This window comes from Marmota monax, unplaced genomic scaffold (assembly GCF_021218885.2).
Source record: "Marmota monax isolate L192 unplaced genomic scaffold, Marmota_monax_Labrador192_F-V1.1 WCK01_AAM20220418_F8-fsc00225, whole genome shotgun sequence".
In the NCBI taxonomy this organism is placed as follows: domain Eukaryota; kingdom Metazoa; phylum Chordata; class Mammalia; order Rodentia; family Sciuridae; genus Marmota; species Marmota monax.
The window spans coordinates 1,327,788-1,351,679 of record NW_026694524.1 but is presented as its reverse complement, the minus strand read 5'-3'; the positions used below and the strand labels follow the sequence as shown (position 1 = coordinate 1,351,679).

Sequence of the window (23,892 nt, the reverse complement as noted above, 5' to 3'; positions counted from 1 at the left end):
TGCATGTTAGATGACCACAATATCAATTTTTGTAAAAATAACAAGGATCCTTTGCAAACTGAGAACTTTAAGGACATATATAGGGTTTGGGGGTATAGCTCAGCGATAGAGCACCTGCCTAATGTACAGGGACTTGAGTTCAAACTCGGATCCAAAAGAGAAAGTAGGGGGGGATGCCACTCCTCTACCCATCAAGGATGTTCATTCATTTACTCACATTAATCCAAATACCTTCACTGTAGCCCTACAAGCTGCCTACGGGTCTCTAATTGTCCCGGCCCTGTTGATCACACAAATAACCACAGGCCATGAAGGATCCACTCAATGTTTGAAAAACAGTGTGGTAAGATGGAAAAAGAATGTGTCTAAAATTCAAACAAATCTGCTTTCCAACCCTGGCTCTGCTGCTTCCTGATTAGAAGTGCTCTGTAAGTCTCCATGTTTTAAATTGCCCAACTGGAATAAAATAAACCACAAGTGATTGTTTTATGGAACTTCTTCAACACCGGATGGTTCTCCTGAGTGAAGCCACCTCTTTACTCAGATACTCCATAACATCAGATTGGGCATACTTCCTTGTAAAGGGGACTTCTTAAGTTTCACACCACATGGCTGGTGCAGTCATTAATGAGACACCTCCTGCAGAACATGAATTAGAATCCAAGAAACTCAGACCTGGAGGAGAGCTCTGAGACCAAGACATAACAGAACCTCTAGTCACAACCTGCTACAACTACCTGAGCTCATCATTTTACCTATCGGTACAAGGTGGTTAACTGTTAAGGATTTGAGGGGTGCAGTGCTGGAGGTTGAACCCAAGGATACTCTAACACTCAGCCCTTATTTATTTTTTTAATTATGAAACAGTGTCTCACCAAGTTGCCCAGTCTGGCCTCAAACTCGCTATCTCTTACCTCAGTCTCTCAAGTTGCTGGGATTAGAGTTGTGTGCAACTGTGCCCGATTAACTTTTTTTTGAGACAGACTCTCATTAAGTCACCCAGGGTGGGCCACCTAATTAAGGATTGGTCAGCATGAGTGATACATGATTTTTAAACTATTATATACAAATTTATCATTTCAGGTCAAACATATCAAGGGTGAACATTTCATCGCTTATTGGTAAATATGCACAGATACCCCATGATTCTGGCTGGAACCAACACTGCTTCCTTACTTAATTCTTCTGACTCAGTCACTCGCTCTACTTCCTAAGGATGGCTTTCAAATCTAATGTTGGAAATTTCAGGAAAAAAAAATAATGCAATCCAATATTCAATTTTCCAGTATTTTTTTCACCCTCATTGTAGTAACTAGCTACCCTAGAGCAATAAACAGCTACTGGCAACTTTTTCTGGAAAAAGTCATATGGTAAACATTTAATAGGCCTTGCTGGCCACACATTTGCTGTTGCAGTTATTCAACTCTGTCCTTGCAGCACAAAAGAAATGAGAAAAAAGTGAGCATGGCAATTTTTTCAATAAAACATTATTTATAAAACAGACATTAGATATGGATCAGGGCTAAAACTGGTCCCACTAGAGTGCAAAGACTACATCTTAAAATAGCAAAAATCTAGGAAAGGGATCCTTAACCATGGCTGAATTATTACAATCACAGTTTAAACTTGCACACAAGTGCCCGCACACATATATGCAAAGGCCTATGTCTTATCTTGAATTATCAGAAACTCAAAGTGGAGCATGAACATGTATTATTTTATTAAAAAAAAACTCTCCATGTGATCTTAATATGCAGCCAGGGTTGAGATGCCACATTAGAAGATGGTAAAGAAATTATAATTGTTAATATTTCATAATCAAAAGATAACATTAATAACTATGTGACTTTTTTTCTATCCTGAGAAAGAAAACTTAGATGAAGGGCTCCCCAAGAGATTCAGGCTGTTAAAGAATTTCTTGATCAAGAGTTATTTGGTTTAAGGGAACTAAAGAAAACATACAATTAACTTCTCTAGAACACTGTATTTCAACTGAGGAATTGTCTTTGCTAGGAAAAGAAATGAGATGGCATTGCCTTATCTCAGACCTTTGCCATTTCTCTTACAATTTTAACCAAATTCAACAGTGCATTATAAAGTCACTCAAAATGTAACATTTAAAATTACTCCAGGGGCTGGGGATGTGGCTCAAGCGGTAGTGAGCTCGTCTGGCATGCGTGCGGCCCCGGATCGATCCTCAGCATCACATACCAACAAAGATATTGTGTCTGCTAACTAAAAAACCATATCATAAAGTATCGTTAATAAAAAGCAGCACTGGAAGCAAGGCTTTTGTTTTTCTATATACTCCATTTTGTGCAAAAATTATTTCTACCCAAGTTCTGGGGGGTTCTTGCTTTATTCTCCCAATTCCTCCTATAGGAAGTTGTTACTATAGCAAAATTTTCCCACCCTGATATTATTTGCCGCTTGTTTCCTTCTTCAGTTTTTGTTTTGTTTATTGGCTCTTTTTTTTTTTTTTTTGGCACATAGCAACCACACAAATCTGTTACAAGCCGTTCACAGCACTACGATCCTAGGCAACATCCAGGGATGAATTTATCAAACTATGGAAACATTTAGCTGAATACCATAGTTTCAAATGTCTCTAAAGTGCTATTTGTGCTGTATGTATCCCAGTTCTGTCAATTCTTATGACTAATACATCTCTCTTTATCCTCATTCAAGCAGACTAGTGGAGGTTAGAGCAGAGATAACTGGCTTGTAACTTTGCTCATTATTGCTGTATTTGGAATCTGAAGACATTAATTCCCTGCGTATATAGCTAAACAACAGATTATTTAGTACTTACTTCTGTATTTTTATGTCCTGACAGTAGTTATGAATAAATGGTGTAATCCTTTCTTAAATTTTGAGAATGTTCTAGTCTTCTTTTTAGAAAAGAATTCAGCTGCTCCTATCATAGCTATTTGAATCAATGAACTATTGGTAGACTGCTGTGATTTACCAACATTTTATCTAGAAATAATATGGAAAATAAAGATAATGGATATACCTCTTTGCAAAAAGGTTCTCCTGTGTGTTTACTAATTCACAAGTGAGTAACAAATTACTACCTGCCCAAAGAAAACGGATCATAATTAAGAAAGGGGATATAGACACAGAAAGGGTCTGTAAAGACACAATCACAGCCCTTTCTCTTAAATTCTTTCAGTAATGAGGCTTATCAGAAATGAGAATTAGTTACACACATCATGTGCACACACAGAAAATATATGGACACACATATAGATACTACATACATACATTTTAAAATATACACAACCATATAGAGCAAAGTATGAAGAACAATAAATTAACTAAATATGAATTAAGACTATACGTTTAAGGGGGGGATAAAAGATTGAGATTCCTTAGACTATGGAATTTTTTTCCAACAAGTATCCACCAGCAGGTTGTCCCATTCATGTCTTAGGTACATGATGGGGTTTTCTTACGCTGAGCAGCAGGGTTTCCCATGACTCGCCTCACAGCTGATTCACTTTCCTTGATGACAAGGCTGTGCAGTTTGTCCCTGAAGGGCTCATAGCCCACCACAAGGCGGCACACCTCAGGGAAGGAACAGCCTAAGCTGGAGAATTCCCAGGGAAAATACTCCTTGGGTTATCTGAGGTAAGTAGTATGCATCCACAAGATAAATAAAAATATACACAGGAGCTTGGGTGTAGTTCTGGGTTCCATCCCCAGCATCAAAAACAAAAGAAAAAAGTTTGTTGATGAAATATTGCATTTTGTTTCTTTTTAATATTTTTTTAGTTGTTGATAGACCTTTATTTTTTTGTATTAAAAAATTAAATTTTTAATTCAATTTGCCAACAAAAAAAAAGATTTGTATGTGGTGCTGAGAATCGAACCCAGTGCCTCATGCATGCTAGGCAAACACTTTTACCACGGAGCCACAACACCAGTCCCAAAATATTGCATTTGTAATGTCAACATCTGTTAAGAGCTTTTATCTTTATTAGTACTTTGAAAAGGTTAGATGAAAGACTTAAAAATAGTCTACAGGGGCTGGGGATGTGGCTCAAGCAGTAGCGCGCTCACCTGGCATGCGCGGGCGCTGGGTTCGATCCTCAGCACCACATACAAATAAAATAAAGATGTTGTGTTCACCGAAAACTAAAAAATGTTAAAAAATTCTCTCTCGTTAAAAAAAAAAAAAAAAAGAAGTCCACAAAGTAGCAAAGGTCATTTGACCTATGGTTAGAGTCCTAATGCAAATATGTAATTTGGCAAAAGCAAAATAAAAATCTATAAAACTAAGAATAATGGTACATGCTTGTAATTCCAGGGACTTGGGAGGCTGAGGAAGGAAGATAGCAAGTTTGAGACAAGCCTCAGCACCTTAGCCAGACTAATCTAAAAGTAAAAACAAAATATAAAAGGGCTGGGGATATAGCTCAGTAGTAGAGGGCCTCAGAGTTCAATCCCCAATACCACACACACACACAAAAGAGAGGTCTATTAAATGATAGATGGGTGCCTTTTTTCTCTTTCAAGGAAAAAAAAAATCAAGATTTATCGCTGGGGATGTGGCTCAAGTGGTAGCGCGCTCACCTGGCATGTGTGCGGCCCGGGTTCGATCCTCAGCACCACATACAAAACAAAGATGTTGTATCCGCCGATAACTAAAAAATAAATATAAAAATTCTCTCTCTCTCTCTTTAAAAAAAAAAGATTTATCATTCACTCTTCTCAATTACGCACACATACAAAAAGCTACCTATCCTCTATTAATGATACTGCTCATGATACTGCTCATGAAAGCATCCATGAACAATTAAGGAAATGAACGGACATGACTGTGATCCCATAAAATTTTGTTTATAAACACAGGCACAGATTTGGCCCCATAGGCTACAGTTTTCCCTAAAACCTAGCAAGCACCTTATATTGGTTGAACATCTGGAAGTTTGTAAAAGACTTTCAAATACCACCTCATTCAGTATCGATGTCCTTCCAGGGATTTGGATGCCTGGCATACAATCTACACAAAAGAAAACTCAAGAACAAGATTGCTATCAAAGAACACTGACAAGTGGCAGAAAAGATTCTTCAGTTCAAGAATTATCACTTTGTTTCAAAGACTACAAATTTTACATTTTAGGTTATTTAGGATATTGTTTGAGTTTGGTTCTGTAAAATGAAAGAATCAAATAAGTCAAACAAAATGTCATATACCAAGATTGTGTAATCTAGATTAAATCTTCTAGAAGTCCCCAAAAATTCTACTTCTAAATTATTACCATTCTAACTATGCCTATTTTTATTTTTTTATTTTTTGATACTGGAGATTGAACCCAGGGGCACTTAAACACTTGTCCCCTTTTATTTGAGACAGGGTCCTGCTAAACTGTTGAGGCTGGCCTGGAACTTGCAATCCTCCTGCCTCAGCCTCCTGAGCCAGTGGTATTCCAGGCGTGTACCACCATGCCTGGTCCTATTTTTAAATACTATATAAAGGGTTTTTTTTTAATTTAAGTATTATTGATTTATTCATTAGTAACATTAAAAGGCAAATAATAATTAAAAATCAAACTTTGGTAAATAGTATGCCTAGCACGCAAAATGCCCTAGGTTCAAACTCAGCACCAAAAGAAAACTTTTCTTTTTAAAACATGAGTTCCTAAGGACCATCTATATTAGTGCTGTTCAAACTGTAATGGGCTCTCTCTCCTGGGGATGCTGCTACAATACAGAATCTGACTCAGTAGCTATGAGATGGGCCCCAAGATTCTGCAAGTTTAAGAAGCTCCTGGATGATTTAGGTGTTGATAGTCCCTAGACCAGCCTTCAAGTAGCAAAGAATTTGTAATAATCATCTGAGCTATAGTTTTGAATGTTTTATGTCCCTCCAAAATTAGTGCTTAAAAAATCTCCAAAACAAATAGTAAGAGGTGAAATCTTTAGAAGTGATCAGGCCATGAGGGGACAAGGCACCATCTATGCAGCAAAGAGCAAGCCCTCACCAGATAACAAATATGCTGGAACCTTGAGCTTGTCAGGTCTATAGAACTATAAACAATAACTTTCTTTTAGAAATTACTCACCTAAGTATTTTCTGGGATGTGGGGCCAAGAAGTTTAAATTAGCTCCCCAGGAATTCCTAGGCCCTTAAAAAAATGATGGAGCACTTACCTACCATGCGTGAGGTCCTGGGTAAAACACCCAACAGTACAAAATACAATAAATAAAAATGTGAAAGTAAAAGAATTTAGAGTATAATTGATGAACTCAGTGTCTTTCCTTTGATGACTAGAAAATCCACAGCATTTTGACTTTTGAGTTAAAAACCAAGATAGTCAAGTGCTACCTAAATAGTGGCACTAAACTAGCACATTTGATACCATGGACTAAAATTATCTTTTGGGGGAAATGGCATGTGCTGGTAGCCTATCTGTTGCCACATGTCATGCAATGCAATTTATGCTTTCCATACACTGTTTCTTTTAATCTGTTCATTTCAAAAGTGGCACCTGAACAAAAGAGCCTCTACCTAAAGTCAGACTGTGGGTTCAAAACCAACTAGTCTCAGCTGGGTGCCTCTGCACCTGCCTGCAATCCCAGCATCTTCTGTAATCCCAGAGATTCAGGAGGCTGAAGCAAGAGAATTGCAAGGCTGGTCTAGGGACTATCAACACCTAAATCATCCCGGAGCTTCTTAAACTTGCAGAATTTTAAATTGCCAGCCTGGGCAATTTAGTGAGACCTCATCTCAAAATAAAAGGATATATAGCTCAGCAGTAAAATGCCCATGAGTACAATTGATTACAGAAAGGGTGGGGGAGGGAGAAAGAGGAAGACAGAGGGAGAGAACACGCAGGAGAGAGCAGCCTGAGTCATGCATGATGGTGTACACCTATAGTTGCAGCTATGAGAAGCTGAGGCAGGCAAGTTTGAAGCCAGTTTTAGCAAGAAACCCTGTCAAACCGACCAACTCCTTTTTTGGGTAGGGAGTGTCCCGGGGACTGAATTCAAGGGCACTTGACCCCTGAGCCCCATCCCCAGCCAAACTATTTTGTATTTTATTTAGAAACAGGATCTTACTGAGTTGCTTAGGGCCTCACGTTTGCTGAGGCTGACTTTGAACTTACAACCCTCCCGCCTAAGCCTCCCAAGCTAGTAGTATTACAGGCAAGTACCACCATACCCAGCTATGAAAGACCAACTCTTCATAGCTGCTACTTTATTTGCTTATATTTTTATGTTCTACTTCTGATCATCTCATCCTGCTCCACGTTGTAGATGGGATTACTATTCCTGACTATTCCTCCTTCTCTACAACAGGATTTGATATCCCTGCCCATTGGCAAGTGAAGTAAATGTCCCCAGTTCACAGACTTTGGGTATGACCCTTTGACACACTTTTCAGCATTTCTTTTACTAATAAAATACTTAGAAACAAGCTATAGTCTATTAAATATAATAATTACAATGACATAATAACATGAGGAAATACATAATATAAAATGAAATGAATATAAAATGAAAAACATAATATGACCGATTACAGCTATGAAAACTGCAGCATGCAGCATATATATGCACAGAGGAAAAGACGACTGAAAGGAAATCTATGTCAACGTATGATCAAGATTTTTTTGGAATTACTAATATTAATTTTTGTACTCTAAGTGTCTGTTAATGGTGTCATTATGCTTCAATAATATACAAATTCACCTTCAACTTTGAAAATTCAAGGCAAGACTTCTTAAAATATAGTTTTAGGGAGTATAAAACATGGGCATGTCTTTGCAGAAGTGAAAAAGCCACACCTCAGAATTTTGCTCTTTATTGTGCAATAAAACCCCAGGGTCATCAGTTACTAGCAGTACGACCTTGTATAAGTTAACCACTCTGCATTTCCTCATCCATAAAAGGATTTAATATCTACTTCTTGGGCTATTTAGCACATTAAATAAGGTAATACATATAAAGCACCTGACTCTCATAAGCATTCAATAAAAGTACCTTTCTTTCATTACAGCTAATATCACAGAAAATGGATATAATTATATCTCTTATAAAAAAGACTACCTCAATGAGGCATTAACTAGAGATAATATTCGAGGCAATTTAACACCCTCAGCACTCCATGGAATCAGCTAGAAGGAGTTCCTACGGCATGAACCACTTCTAAGGACCCTCAGGATTACACTGGGCCTATCAGGATAATCTATTTTAAAATCACCTGAGTAACAAGCTTTATTCCATCTGCAAACTTCAATTCCCCTTTGCTATGTAACACATTCACAGGTTCTAGGGATTAAGACATGGATATCCTTACAGGGCCATTCTTTATATGTCATACTGTGGTACTTGACAGAAAATAATTCAATACTTAATAAGCCACTGACATGCTAGATTCCCACAACAAAGCACATTCCTCATGAACCCATCTTTTCTGATCTTGGATCCTCTCCATGGCTGATTAACCAACACTCAGCCATTTAAAGAAAAGTATTTAACTCCAGGAAGTATACTTAAATAAATGCATGTTACCCCTCATTTGTTCAGCACTGACTGAGGGCCAAGTTCCAAAAGAGGTAAATATGACAGTCTCAGACCACAAAGAAGTCAGTAGAAGCTGGGATGAAATAGAATCCCAATGGCATTGAAATCAGGCTACTAGAAGGACCCTTAAAGTTCTGTGGAGCTGTAACTAAGGTTGCTGGAAGGCTTCCCGGAAGAGGGTGTTTGAGCCAATTGTTTGGAAGAAAAGACATTTGAGGGACTGAAAGGACAAGGCTCAGCATGGTGCCGGTGAGCACAGGCAAAGGAAGAGGCAGAATGGGGGGAAGACTACATGTTGCTTCTGAATTCTGCTGGAAAATAATGTCATTTTAAACACTAGAGGGGAGGGCTGGGATTGTGGCTCAGTGGTGGAGCCACTTGCCTCACATGTGTGAAGCACTGGGTTCACATATAAATAAATAAAAACAAGATATGAAAAAACTAGAAGGGAGGAAGAAGCCAGCCTAAAACCTGAGGCTATAAAGGAGCCTCTGATCCCAGAAAGTGTGCAGCAAGATAAAGAAAAACTGAGGCCACTGAGGATTGGGCCTATGAGTTCATCACTGGGCCACTAACGAACAAGGTCATTTTTGGATTCTGTTTTTTTTTTTTTTTTTTTTTTGGCTGGGGGAGTACCAGGGATTGCACTCAGGGGCACTCAACCACTGAGCCAATTCCCCAGCCCTATTTTGTATTGTATTTAGAGGCAGGGTCTCACTGAGTTGCTTAGTGCCTCACCGTTGCTAAGGCTGACTTTGAACTCACGATCCTCCTGCCTCAGCCTCCTGATCTGCCGGGATTACAGGCATGCACCACCATGCCTGGCTTGGATTATGTTTTAAAGAGAGGCTAGAATACAAAATGACAGCAAATGGTCAGAAGGGGAGAACACAGGACAATAAAGGGGACAAGGAGCTGGGTACCTTGGGAGAATGTCATCCATGTACTTGGGAAGATGAGGAAGAAGGTCCCAAATTCAAGGCCAGCTTGAGCAACTTAGCAAGACCCCCACCTCAAAATAAAATATAATAAAGTGGGGGTATAGGTGGAAGACAAGAGGGAAACATGGAATGAGAGGGGCAAGGCAAGGTGGTAGGTAGGGAACTTCTCTGAGCTCTCACCAAGAACCAGTCACTGTGTTTGTACATTATCATGTAAGGAATGAAGGTGAAAAAAAAAACAGTGACTCTGCCCACCAGTTTCTCTTTCCAATAGTGAGTATCAAGAAGAAGCAGTATGTAAGGTGAAGTAAAAATTCTGAGTTTTGACACATTTGTAGACCAAGGAAAATAACCAAGTTAGAAGGAAGACAATATATGACAGAGTATGACAGCTAGAGTATGTCCTGACAAAGGCAAAAATGGGTCACAATCAAGAGCACAGCGGGGAGGCAGGGGATGTGGCTCACTGGCATGCATGAAGCCCTGGGTTTGAACCCTAGCACTGCAAAAAAAAAAAAAAAAAAAAAAAAAAAGATACAACAATTCTTCCTACTTTGTGTAGGTACCTGTGAATAAATAAGCAAAAAAAAAATTAAATAAAGAATATCAGATTTGGGTGGGAACTGGAGGACCCTCTTCTGTGGATTAGGGAGAGGTGCCAGCAACAGAATAGGTAAGAGGCTGTGAAGTAGAAGGCAAGTGACAAACCCCAATTTTTGAAAACCAAAGAAACTTCCTTCATTTCTTCTGGTCTGATCAAAACCATAGGAGTAATTGCACAAATCAGGGTTGAAACTAAGAGAAAGTCTTAATTATGGTTTTACCTTGAAGCAGCTCTGTTACCTTCAGTGAGTCAGTTAAACTTCCTAAGCTGCATCTTTAAAAGGGAGATTTATAAGATGATCCAGCTGTCCCTTCCAGCTCTACATTTCAATGGCTTCAAGGAGACCGTTCCGACCTTGAACAGAGTGCCAGGTTACCTACCAGAAAAAAGAACCAAAAAAAAAAAAAGTAAGACATGAACAAAAAGTAAAGGTGTATATAATTTAAATACCCTTGAGCCATTTTCACATCTTGCTTTTGACAGTGACAGCCACAACAAACAGATGGCTACTGCTGACAAGGGTTGCATCATTAGTCCTAATGATAATTGATGTTTTTATAGCTCTTTACTGTTTAGAAAGAGCCTTCACACATGAAGCAGTTTTACTTAATCCCCACAACAGCCCTATGAGAAAGATAAGGTACTATTCTATTCATTTTCTAGCTGAGGAACACAGGCTTATAAAGGTTGGAGGCCCAAGGCCCTAAAGTAGATGAATGACAAACCTGGGACTCAAATTCAGGCACCCAGAATTAAACATTACAATTTTTTTTTGTTTCCTTGCTGTTTCTTAGACACTGACACATAGCTCCTATTTCCCCATTAGGCATCACAAACATAGAACATTTGAAAGACTCAAAAAAGACTTGCCTAGTTTTACTTTTTTAATTGATGCTGGCAATACAGTTTATTGAAATCCAAATACAGCCTTAATTTCCAAGTGATGAATGATTCATTGGAATCCAAAGGGCAGAGACAGAAAGGATTAGGATTCAGCTACAGTCATGTGCTGCATAAGGATGTTTCTGTCAATAATGGGAGCTGAAAAAGTTCCTACCAGTTTTAACCATAGCACAATGCATTACTCACATGTTTGTGGTGATGCTGGCATATACAAACCATGGTGTTCCAGTCAAATAAAAGTATAGCACGTACAATCATGCACAGTATATGATACTTGGCTATACTAGCTAGGTTTATGTAAGTACACCCAATGATATTTACACAGTGACCAAAAAAATACCTAATAATGCGTTTCTCAGAACTTATCCACTTCATTAGGGGACACGTGATTGCATACTGATGTCCTCATTCTCAGCATGAGGAAACAGAGGCCCCTTGCAGAAAAGATGACTTATGAGAAGCAGAGCCAACATGAGAACTCAGGGCCTCCACCAGCCCTAGGGCTCTTGGCCCAGCCAAGTCTTACACAGCTTCAAACAAAAGTTAACAACAGACTTGCTCCTTAACAATGAAATGGTTCAACTTTAAGTAATTTGAGGGGCTAGTTCTCTTGTTTTTACATGTGTGAACCATATGGACACTGCCTATTAGTGGTACTAGAATTCTCTGGAGCGAATTCCCCACCCAAATGGGAGAGCTTGTAATGACAGTCATGCCTCATTTTACCAGCAAAAAAAAACGAGAAATGTAAATGTGCCCAATAAGGAATCTATTTGAGAGCTTTAAAACAACTGAAACTGCCTCCATTACCATCTTCTACCTACAAAGTATTTTCTAGACACATTTAAATGGAAAAATGGAAAAAGTACGATGAAAATATTTTGAAGAGAACCATATTGTCCTAAGTATTCCCATTTTCCTCCTTTGGAAATATTGTAATGAGTCAGCAGGTGCTTACCACCAAAACTACTTTTTATCACAAAGCTGAAAAATGTAATGCTTAAAAAACAGAAGACTCCATGAGAATAAGTGAGAACATGCAAATGATATACATTAGGAAACTGTAAATCCCATCTGACTTGGTTTACAAAGAAAAATAGTTTGCTGTGGCTTCCATTCCACTATAAAGGACTCAAAGACAGGAATGCCAGACGAAAGGAGCCCTACTGAGGTAAACTGATACTCTGATTTCCTTCCCTCTGGGCATCTGGAAACTCTGGGCTCACACTGTTGAGTCTTGCCAAGGGAAAGGATTTTTAGTAAGGAAAAGGGAGCCAGTAGAGCTTTATGGTGAACAAACAAAGGCTGAGGTGACAGATAGGAAATCCTCCATTTGCTCAGTTCTGGAGCTGGGAAAAGAAGCCTGAAATACTAAGCTGAGGGTTTCTAGAAGGCAGAGTGGAGTCTCCTCCAGATCTGCATGAGTATGTTCCAACTGCAAAAGTTAAGGGAACAGGAGGCTAAGCTCAAGCCCACCAACGGAGGTCAACCATAGTTGTAGTGAGTCTTCCTAAAAACCAAACTGGCCTTAATTTAGCTCAATTGTCATCGGACTGGAAGTAGTCAGTTCCTCATTGTATTTACCTTACAGAGAAAAGGAAGAAATCTGTAAAAGAAGATATAATCTAGAGCTAGTAAGATTCTTTTAGATATGATGTTCAATATAAAATATATTAACAGAACTGCAACAAAATGTAACCAATACTCAAAAGAGAATAAGAATATGGATGAAGACTCACAGATGACCCAGATATTGGATTTAGTAGACACAACCTTTATTTCTTTTTTTAATATATTTTTTAGTTGTTGATGGACCTTTATTTATGTGGTGCTGAGAATCAAACCCAGTACCTCACACATGTCAGACAAGCACTCTACCGCTGAGCCACAACCACAGCCCAAGATCTTTATTTCTTTTTATTTCTTATTTATTTTTTGTACTGGGGATTTAATTTTGATTTTGAGACAGGGTCTCACTAAGTTACTGAGGCTGGCCTTGCACCTGGAATCCTCAACTAGGATTATAGGCATGCACATACCACACCCATCTAGACAAGACCTCTTAAATAACCATGATTAACTGGGTAAAGAACTAAGGAAAAAAAAAACAGGAAACAGAGGAAAAGTTGAGGAATTTCAACAGACAACTAGAATCCATTTAAAAAGGCAATCCAAAGGACAACCCTGGAAAAATTAAGTATCTGAAATTAAGACACATCCCTCTATCTAGGGATATAGCTAAGTGATACAGCACTTTCCTGGCATCCTTGAGACCCTGGGTTCAATCCCCAGCACTGCAAAACAAAAGAAAATACTGTGATGGAAATTACCTGCTTATTTCCACCTGACCACCAGAATTATTTCATTAACATAATAATACAGCTCCACATTTTACAGTTTTATGGTAGGATTTCACTGAAATTCAAGAAAGAGGACAAAACCACAGTATTAAATACTAGTGTCAGAAGATGCAACTTCAGAGATCAGCATTCCAAACCTCATGTTAAGATGGTAACACTGAGGATCAGAGCAATAAAAATGTGCCCAACTACCAATAATTACTTAGAAGATGACTGGGGACCAGAACAGCAGCCTCCTGACTTTTAATCCAGCCTTCTGAGTCGAACTTTGGACCAGTACAAGGACATATCCAGTCCAAGGTCAAAGCTCTTGGTGAAACATTTGGCTTTTATGTAATTTTTCTTTCCACTGAGAATGATGCAAAATTCAGCATAGTAGGTACTTATGCACTCTTACCATGTAGGTATATAAACCTGCTATCTTCACTGAAAAAAGCACCCCACACACACTCAGCAACTAACATGTGTCAAAGAGGTACTGAAAGGTATGGCCAGGGACTGTCATTTGAACCCCAACAGTCAATCAGGTTTTTTCTGGATCCCAGAACGCCCCTCCATAAAATAAAAATGTTATCAACATGAGCAATGGAGACTATAGGAAAAGATCCCACATTGCCATCTTTGGAGATAAGGAAAGGACAACTGCTAATCCTATGTGGACCCTTTGTCACCAGGTACACTGTGTTCCCACAGTACACATGGCATTTGACCCTGCACAGCTGTTCCAAGAAAAAAACATTATCCTGCATAAATCTGAGGAATTGGGATTAACTGAAACCACCATACGCCCTTTCTCTTGAGGAAGTTCCTTAAGACTTCATTGTCTTCCTCTACTGTGTTTTTCTCATCAAATACCTGCCAGGTTTTTATTATCGAAGCACAGTCCAAGACCCTCCTGCACACACAGCTGGGCTGCTGGATAAGCAAAGTAGTTTCTGTGGCCATGAATGCAGACCTCTGTCTCTGTGCCCAAGCCTAGTTCAGAGGTTAAACTTACTGAAAATGTCACAACAAAAAAAAAAAAAAATTCTAGCCAGGTGTTGTAGCATACACCAGTGACCCCAGTGACTTGGGAGACTGAGGTAGGAAGATCACAAATTTAAGGCCAGCCTCAGCACTTTAGCAAGACTCATCTCAAAATGAAAGATAAAACATAAAAGGGACTGGGAATATGACTCAGTGGTACAGCGCCCTCTGGGTATTGCAAAAAAAAAAAAATTGTTGCTAACATATTAATGAGGAACGAAACTTAAGAGTATTTACAAATCATTTTAAAATTTTTTAATGTAGGATTAGTATTCAAAGGACAGAAGAGTAACTGATTACCATCTATCCCATGTTATATGTGTACTGTTTAAAATCTCTCTGTAAAAGCCAACAGTACATCCATTAACACCATTCCTTGTAGCACCTAAGGTTCCTCCCTTCCACCACTTTGAACTCATTAGTCATTTACCCCAACCTTCCCTCAATGTAAATATACTTTATTAATAATCCACAATAGAACTCAGTTACTGTCCTAGAAGGAAATTTCCATGACATCAGTTCCATATTTATGATGTGCACAGTTTTTGTTAATAGTTTACTTTATACAAGCAGATGTGTGAATTGTCTCTATGTCTACTTACCTATATAGATGTACCTATGTATGGTATTAGCACATTTAGACATACTCATTTGGGTATATATGCATTTATACTGTTTTTATACATCAGAAAATACACTTATAAGAATTCCTACTGTGCATCATTCCCAGAGTAGCTCTAAGCATAAGTACCCCAAAATGCTAGCTCAATTAGTGTCCTATACTCTTAAAATAACTTTATTTGATCAATTATTAAAATCATATGAAACATTGATTTGCTAACTCAACTTGTTGCGGTCTTCTAAAAATACTGAAATATGGCCATCTGAGTTTATGTTGTCATTTTAAGTAAAAACCAAATGTTACACAGGAATCCAATAAGTAACTGATCTATAAATGGGTATCGTGAGATAAGAACAAAATCTTTTGTTCTCTGAAAAATGAAAAGCATGAAAGCATGCCATAAGAAAAAAATTGAGAACATATTTTTTAACATAAGTTAAAATTCTATTTTCATCCTCAAAGAGTGCAGCTTGTTATTTTGGTACAGATTACTCAGGCTGTGGATTTTTCATGCCTCCAGCTGTGGCAATGGCCAATCTAAGAGTGGCAGGAGACAGTGAGAGATAACTGTGCAGTCATGAGGGGTCTTTCAGACCCTTAAGTGCCTCTCATTCCTTTCTGCCTTTTGGTCACATCATAGTTCTACATCTCTAGGATTAGTAGAAATGGACACTAATGAGGTAAAACTTGAATCTTTTTTTTTTTCTTTTCCTGTGCTAGGGATGAAACCCAGGGACTCATGTATGCTAAGCAAGGACTGAACTAGCTACAGTACAGCCCTCTTTCTTTAACTACTTCTAACTAAAATGTACAGATGTGTTCTAGGATATATGATATTTCTATATTTCTGGAAAACCAGGGTCATGTCATGTATGTTTTAGATTTCAATTAAATTTCTACATGTATATGTAACTAATGTACTCTAATCCACAAAAAAGAACCCTTGAATGGGAGGAAAAAAATCAAACACTTCAATTCATGTTTGCACCTGGAATGCTTTGTAACAGTCAAGGAAGCGTGCAAAAATTTAAACTGGGTAATTCCTGATGGCTCTTTCTCAGTTGGTAGCAAAGGGGGACACAGATGAACAGCCCTGATCAATTGCATCTCTTTTCATATTCTGACACTGTCCCAGAAATTGTCTTTTAAATCAAATGTGGTGAATCAATGGCAAATACTTAAGGGGGCTCCACAATGAGAAGGTCCCTTACTGCCAGAGATAGCCACAGAAGTGGCAAGACAGATGTTTCTCCTTTCTCAAGTACTGAAGAGCTCCTTCCTCATCTCACAGCACCAATGGTATCCACTTGGCTTGCCCAGAACATTAAGGCCAAAAGAAAACTGGGGATGCCTTAAATGTGTTTTGGAAAAGAGGGTGAGGGCTGAGAATTGGAGAGGAAGGCTGATGGAGGATACTAGGATCCATGAGGCCATCTCGGACTCATCTTAGGAACAATTAGATCCATGAGTCAGGTCAGAACTGCTCACCCTGCTGGTGACTTGGAATCATCCTTCTAGAGCTAGCCTGATGGAACCTATTTCTGCTCCCAGATTGCTTGAAGAAATGACTGCAATTCTTCTCTCTGCCCATGTTTCTTTTTTTTTAATACCTTTATCTTATTTATCATTTTATGTGGTGCTGAGGATCAAACCCAGGGCCTCAAACATGCTAGGCAAACATTATACCGCTGAGTCAGTGCTCCAAGCCCCTCTGCCCATAATTCTTGCCAAGTGACTGCAGCTCCTCCATAAAGAGATGGGGTATGTTTCCCCATCTCCTGAATCAGAGCAGGCTTTGTGACTTGCTCTGGCTAACAGAATTCAAAATTCTCTTACAAATCTAAGCCTCGTGTACAAAACTCCCTGTATGCCTCTGCACTCTTTCTTAGAGTCCTTCCAGTCAAAGTATGAACAAGTCTGGGATGGACTAGAGACCATATAGAACAGAAAAGAACTGAGGCCATCCTAGAAGAGCCAGTTCCCAATCCACCCAGTAGTTTACAGACACATGAGTGAATTTGGCCCATGTCAGAAGACCTACCCAGACCCAAAGAACTACCCAACTGAGTCTTACCCAAAATGCCAACCCAAAAATACAAAGCTAAATAATTTAGTGGTGGTGATTTAAAATCCCTAACTAAATTGATATGTTGGTTAAGCAGCAAAGTCTCACTGATATAGTCAGGAATGGATTCTTCATTCCAGGGACATTTACTAAATACCTTATGGAGGAGTTAATAGGGATACAAAGATTAACACACATTAATGCCTGCAATTACAGTCATTTCCCTCTAACCACACTAACAGATATAAGTAACAAGGTCTACTCAAGAGAACAGGAAGGCTCATAGAGGCCACATTTGAGGTGGTTCTTAAAGGAAAAACAGTAATTTGCCAGGTAGACAGGCCAGCATGTCAGAAGTAGAAGAAACAGCATGTGAAAAAGCATAGATGCAGGAAAGAACTCAAGGAATGTTCTAGGAATGGAAAATAGTTTAGGACAGATGGAGTGTAGGGCGGAGACGGCAGATGAAGGAGCGGGAAAAACAGATGGAAGGCAAATAACGAAGGGTCTCATATTGTAAATCATGCTATTGGATTTGAATGCCTGTTGTAGGCAGTGGAGAACCACAAATCATCTTTAAGGAGGAAATGGCATGATTAAATCTGTTTTAAGGAAAGAAAGCTGATGACAAGTGGAAGATCGATTAGAGGCAAGAGTACAAATCAGGGAGACCAGTTGGGAGGCTATTACTACATCCTAAAGGGGGAATTAAAGAACCTGAACCACATGACAATGAAGAGATGTCTTTGAAAAATTTCTCAGAGACTGAAGGAGAAAAAGGCTCAGAAGCCTTGACGACCAACTAAATATGGGCTGAGAGGGTGATGAAAGTTGTGTGGGAAGATCAGGGCCAGTTCCAAGATTGCTACTTCAGAATCCTAGATTCAGGATAAACAGATTAATGAAGGCAGGAAAGCAGAAGAGCAGACTGAATAGGTACATCCATGTTTCCTATGAAGGCACTTGTGGGACATCCAGAAGGAAATGTCCAGGAGGCAGTTAAGGATACAGATCTGGACCCTGAGTTGAGAGACCGGTAGTAGAAGCAAGAGATAAGATCTAAGGGATCTAAGAACAACATGGGGGGAAAGAAAGGAAGGCAGATCAAGTGATGAAAGTGAATGTGAAGCCCACATGGTGGCACATGCCTATAATCCCAGCAACTCAGGAGGCAGAGGCAGGAGGATTATGAGTTCAAAACCAGCCTCAGCAACTTAGTGAGAGGCATCTTAGTGATCTGGGGATATGGCAAAGCACCCCTGGGTTAAATCCCCAGTAACCACCCCCTGCGCCCCCCCCCCAAAAAAAAAGTGAATACAAGATATTCAGGGAAAAGATGCAGATGGTGAGGAGAAAAAGCTAAAGAATGGCAAAATCCTAAGAGACATTCAAATTTCAGGGGGTAAAAAATGTAGCTCAAATTGGCAGCAATGGTCCTTGGAGGAAGTGTGGATATCCACACATTTTGCCACATTCTTTCCTATAGCTAAATCTTCACCACACTCTTCCCTGTGATTCCTCCTACTCAAGAAGGGCCCAGTGTATAATTGGTGACAGAAGTAGACAGTGGGGGTCACTTTAGTAATAATATCTACATCCATTGATCTTATTGAAAAAACACATTTTTTCCCAAATCCATTTTATGCCACCTGCTGTAACAAAGAATATCAAACTTCCATCTGTAGGGCACATATTTGAAATATACTTACGCAAGTTGAGCCTCTCTAATCCAAAAACTAAAATACTCCAAAATCTAAAGTTCCACACCAACCCCCATGTGATGGGTCAGAGTCAAAATATAGATGCACTAAAAATATTAGGTTCATCTTTTGTTGTTTTTTTTTGACAGTGCTTGGTGCTAGGCAAATGCTACACCACTGAGCTACATCCCCAGTTCTCATACATACATATATATATATATATATATTTTTTTTTTTTTGAGACAGGGTCACACTAAGTTGGTTAGGGTCTCCCTAATTTGCTTAGCCCTAGATCTCATTTCAAAGATAGCTTATTATGCATATGCAAACATCCCAAGCCCTGAAAAACACTTCTGGTCCCAAGCATTTCCAATAAGGGATAGTCAAACTGTAGCTAATTTATGCCATATTCCAAATAAATTGTCTTCATCTTTTTCATAACTAAAAAGGTTTGTAAAAATAACTCTGGTGACTGTAGGTCCAGCAGTCTTCCCTAGCCCCATGGTACCAGCTAGCATCCCAGGCTCAGGGACTGCAGAGGTACTAATGGGTAAAGGATGTAATCGGAATGCTCTCCTTCATACCATCCATGGAGCCCAACCTCTGTGTGGTAGGCTGAAAGTTCATCATGGCAGCTGGAATCCTCCACCTGTCACAGGTGTCTGTGGTTAATAGGCAGATGGAAAAGAGATGAGGGAGGGAAAGAAGGGGAGGGGAAGGAAAAAGGGGAGGGGGGAGAGGGGAGGAAGGAGAGGGAGGGGAGGGGAAGCAGGGAGGGGAGGGGTGGAGGGAGGGATGGAGGGAGGGGAGGAGGGAGCAAGGAGGGGAGGAGGGAGGGGTGGAGGGAGGGGATGGGGAGCAAGGAGGGGAGGAGGGAGGGGAGGGGGAGGAGGGAGGGGAGGGGGAGCAGGGAAGGGAGGGGAGGGGGAACAGGGAGGGTAGGGGGGAGCAGGGGGGATCAGGAGGGGAGGGGAGATCAGGGAGGGGAGGGGGAGCAGGGGGGATCAGGAGGGGAGGGGGAGCAGGGGGGAGGGGGAGGGGGAGGGGAAGGGGAGGGGTGGAAGGCAAAAAGATTTCCTAAATACAATAAAAGGCAATAGCCATAAAAATTGACAATTGGGCTTCATTAAAAACACCAAAAGATACTAGTAACACAGTGAAAAAACAAACCACAAACTGAGAAAATATTTGTTTTATATATATATACACACATATATATCTAACACAAAAGACTCATGCAGAATATAAAATAATTCCTACAAAGAAATAAAACAATTCACAAGTGGGCAAAAGAACAGGCACTTCACAAAAGAATATACAAATGTTTATTAAGTATATGAAGTGGCATTCAACATCATTACTCACCAGGAAATGCATATTAAACCCACAAGGACCACCTCACACCTATTAGAATGGCTACTATCAAAAAATAAAAAAAAAAAAGAAATTAACCTGGATGTTATAACATTTATACACTGCTATTCAAAATGGAAATCATGATGAGCATAGTGGCAGTCTGTATTATCAGCTACTCAAGAGGCAGAGGCAGGAGGATCCTTAAGTTCCAGGCCAGCCTGGGAAACTTAGTGAGACTCAAAATTTAAAAAACAAGAAGGGCCAGGAATGTAGTTCAGCGGCAATGCACCCTTGGGTTCAATCCCCAGTATCAAAAACTAACTAAATAAATAAGTAAAAAATAAATTTTTTAAAAAGCCCTTCTTATTTCAGTTAAGTGGGCAAATCAGTGTGATGAAAAAAAGCAGCCAGGTAGTAAGAAAAATGCTGAGATTAAAAACAGGCTGTACTGGGCATGGTGGTGAACTCCAGAGGCTCTAGTAGGATAGCAAGTTCAAGAACCATCTCAGCAACTTAGAGAGAGATCCTGTCTCAAAATAAAAAAATAAAAAGTGCTGGGGATGTAGCTCAGAGGTAAAGCCCCTTGGTTCCATCCTTGGGACCAAAAATAAATATTTTTTAAAAAGCACTGGTTGAAAAGAAGCTTCTTCATGCATCTGTATTCTGATGAGTGTGATATCAAGGCAACTTTATTAAATTATATACTTATATCGGTTCAACAAGTTGACCCCTAACAATACCCCAAACAAAATTGGTGAGAACCAATGGGCAGTTTTATATGGATCCAGGAAAAGTATTTTTTAAAAGTTATCAAACAACTGGTTAAAGGCAAAGCCACACGGTCACACTAGGTAAATGATGCTTCTCATTTAGAACAATAAAGGTAATATAATGACCATGCAATATTTTTATTTAAATACATTGTCTGAAATAGATTATACTTGTTTTCTCCTGAGATTACCTCAAAATACATTTCACTTCATATAAGTCTATAGAAATGTCAAAATATTGAGCATGAGAGCAACTACTGGAAGGCAATAATTATAAAGCCAAATAGGTGGATTAATTGTTTTACATACCTGTGGTTTTCAGATTCCTGTGCTTGCTTACTCATGTACATTCAACTCTTATTTTTCAGAAACTACTTCTGGAAGCTCCCGTTTTGGCTTCTACACTGCCACCTGTAGACATTAAAGAGAAATAAACCGTGCATTATTCATCAACAACGCATCTTTTCCAAGCGTGTAACAGGAACAATTGGGGGGAGAGGCAAAATATTTGCTCCAAAAGATGTGTTCTTTCTCCTCTGCGTGGAAATTTTTAAGGCATCCCTCTCCCTAAATGGTTTAACAAATTATTTGATTAGAAAGAGTAACATACCTAAATCCAGGGTCATCAACTATACAGCCCTCCGATCAGTTCATTAAGGAAAGAGATGGAGTCAAAGAACCCAATTTAACAGCCATTTCAAGACCTGCCGTGTAAAATTAGAAGACAACTTGCTCACTTTGTTAATCGGAGAATTAAGAATTTTGTAAATACCGCAATGAAACGATGAGAGGAGAGAGACAAGCTTACTTTATCACAAGGTTGTAAAATTTCTATTTAAAATGTTAATACAGCTGGGCGCGGCGATGCATGCCTGTAACTGTAATCCCAGAGACTCCGAAGGCTGAAAAAGAATAGTAAGTTCGAGACCAGCCTCGGCAATTTAGAGACCATCTCAAAATTTTAAAAATAAAAATAAATAAGATTGGGAATGTAGCTCAGTGGTAAAGAGCCCCGATTTCAATCCCCAGTACCTAAATAAATTTTTTAAATGAAATGAAATGGTAATACTTCTAGACTGAACTACAGCTTTGTCCAAGCAGAGTTTGGTGGGGTGTTTTCATCCTAAAGTCCTCCCTACCCGATTCGAATGCAGATAAATGCCGAAAGGTCTTCCTAACGCCCCATGGGTTTAAATACAGGTAGAGCTTTTTTCCTTTAAAAAAAAAAAAAAAAAAGAGGAAAGGAGCGGAGGAAGAAAAATCCGAGTCCAAGCGGCCATGAGGTGAAAGAGGGATTTGCGTATCAGAGGGAAAGAGAGACGGACAGACAAACACTGAAATTCTAGAGTTAATTGAGAAAAACCGCACGGCACCGCACCGCGCAGCCTTTTACCTTCCTCGAAGTCCCACGGTCTACCTAGGACAAGTGCCCCAGCTCTAGCACCTTAAGCCAAACACACAAGCACCACCCCCCACGTAGGTAAGAGCGCCAGAAGCGCCACCTAGCCAGCGGGGCCGCTACCCCACAAATCCCGGGGCTTCTTTACCGCCACCAGAGATCCAACCCACTTACCCGTAATTCACTTTAACGCCCCGAAAGCCTGTTTAGGCTAATAAAATTGCAGCAAATTCAAGAAAATCAAGTCTCCTTGAAACACTCCCCTCCTCCCTAGGACGGACATTCACACACAACACTCTCCCTTCCCTCCCAAGCCCGAACACGCGCTGGGCCATCCCAAGAGGGTCTTTGGGGACCCTCCAGTGACTAATACTGCTCCCACGTGCCTCCATTAAACCCTCGCCCAAACGTGTACAAGCGCCAAGGGCATGTGCACAGCCAACCCTCAGAGATAAGTTCGGCAGACCCATTCCGCCCCCCACCCCCGCCACCTCCACCCTGGCCCTAAAAAGCATGAGGGAGCCCAAGGGAGAAGGCACAGGCGGCAGTACACAATACTCCTGCAACTCCAAGCTTCCCCGCACACGCCCTGGCCGGTCCTGCCACCAGTCTCTCCTCCTAAGGTCCTACAATCACGCGGGCCGGGACCAGGGGGAGTCCTGATGGTTGCTGGGTGTGGATGTGAAGACGGGAGCGACCCGCACGCACCACCGAGATTGCAGGAAATGGGGGGTCGCAGTTCTCCAAAGCCGCACCGGGGTTGAGCTCCTACCAAGGGGACTGGGTGGGGGTGGGGACAGTGAGACTCTCGAGTGAATCCCAAGGGAGTGGGCTTTCCCACACCTCTTCCCCGCCTAACATGGCACGCGCGCACATTACGGGGCCGTGCACCTTTCTCCTGCCCCTGGACCTGCCCGGCCGTCGCCCACAAGCGCAGCGGCCAGAAAGGAAGGGCATCCGGCCGGCGCCGGCGGCCCGGGGAGCGGGCAAAGCGCCTTGCTTGAGGGTGCCCACCTGCGCGCAGGGTCGCAGCTGCCGCCGGTGCGCCTGCCGGTGCGCTTTCTCCCGCTGCTGGAGGTAGAGGTAGCGGTTGCGGCCGGACTCCTGGACTCCACGCGCCTCCTCGCTCCTTCCGAGCGGCGGCCCTTGTTTCCTCTTCGTCCTCGAGGGCGAGTCGCCCACCTAGCCCGCAGGTTCTGCCACCGTCCCTCAGCCCGCCTGAGCTAAAGCTATCCTCCCCGCCCCTTTCCCGCCGCCCCGCGCAACGCTGCGCTCCGCCCCCCGCCCGCCCATCCCAGTCGGGGCCCAGCCGGGGGCTGCGGGCCCCGCGCCTCGTGCCGCAGATCCGCGGTTGGAGGAGGGCAGGGGGCGGCCCTGGGATCCGCCCCGACCCCAGTGCTGCGAACCCACTAGGACTCTAGGGGCCCGCCCTCACCCCGCGGCAAAGGGTGTAGGCACCGCACGCTCCGTGCTCCTTCTTCCGGCGTCTCTTCACTCCCCGCAGGGCACCTTTTAGGGCCCCGAGGGTGCCTCGTGTCTTGGGGGGAGGGGGGGGTCTTGTGAAGCGGGGTGGAGTGAACCCAAGAAAGGAGGCGAAGAAATTACCATGTC

General features: G+C 41.0%; 1 long non-coding RNA gene across 5 annotated transcripts in view; it reads right to left on the bottom strand.

Annotated features, from left to right (window-relative positions):
* The window catches only part of LOC131423251 (uncharacterized), a 98,185-nt gene extending 74,698 nt beyond the window's left edge, over positions 1–23,487 (bottom strand). For all 5 annotated transcript variants that reach the window (XR_009224552.1, XR_009224550.1, XR_009224554.1 and 2 more), the window contains exons 1-3: positions 23,296–23,487; positions 21,192–21,293; positions 10,301–10,456 (exon numbers count right to left, since the gene is read on the bottom strand). This is a non-coding gene — a long non-coding RNA (uncharacterized LOC131423251). The remainder of the gene's footprint in view (positions 1–10,300; positions 10,457–21,191; positions 21,294–23,295) is intronic.
* Positions 23,488–23,892: the final 405 nt, after the last annotated feature.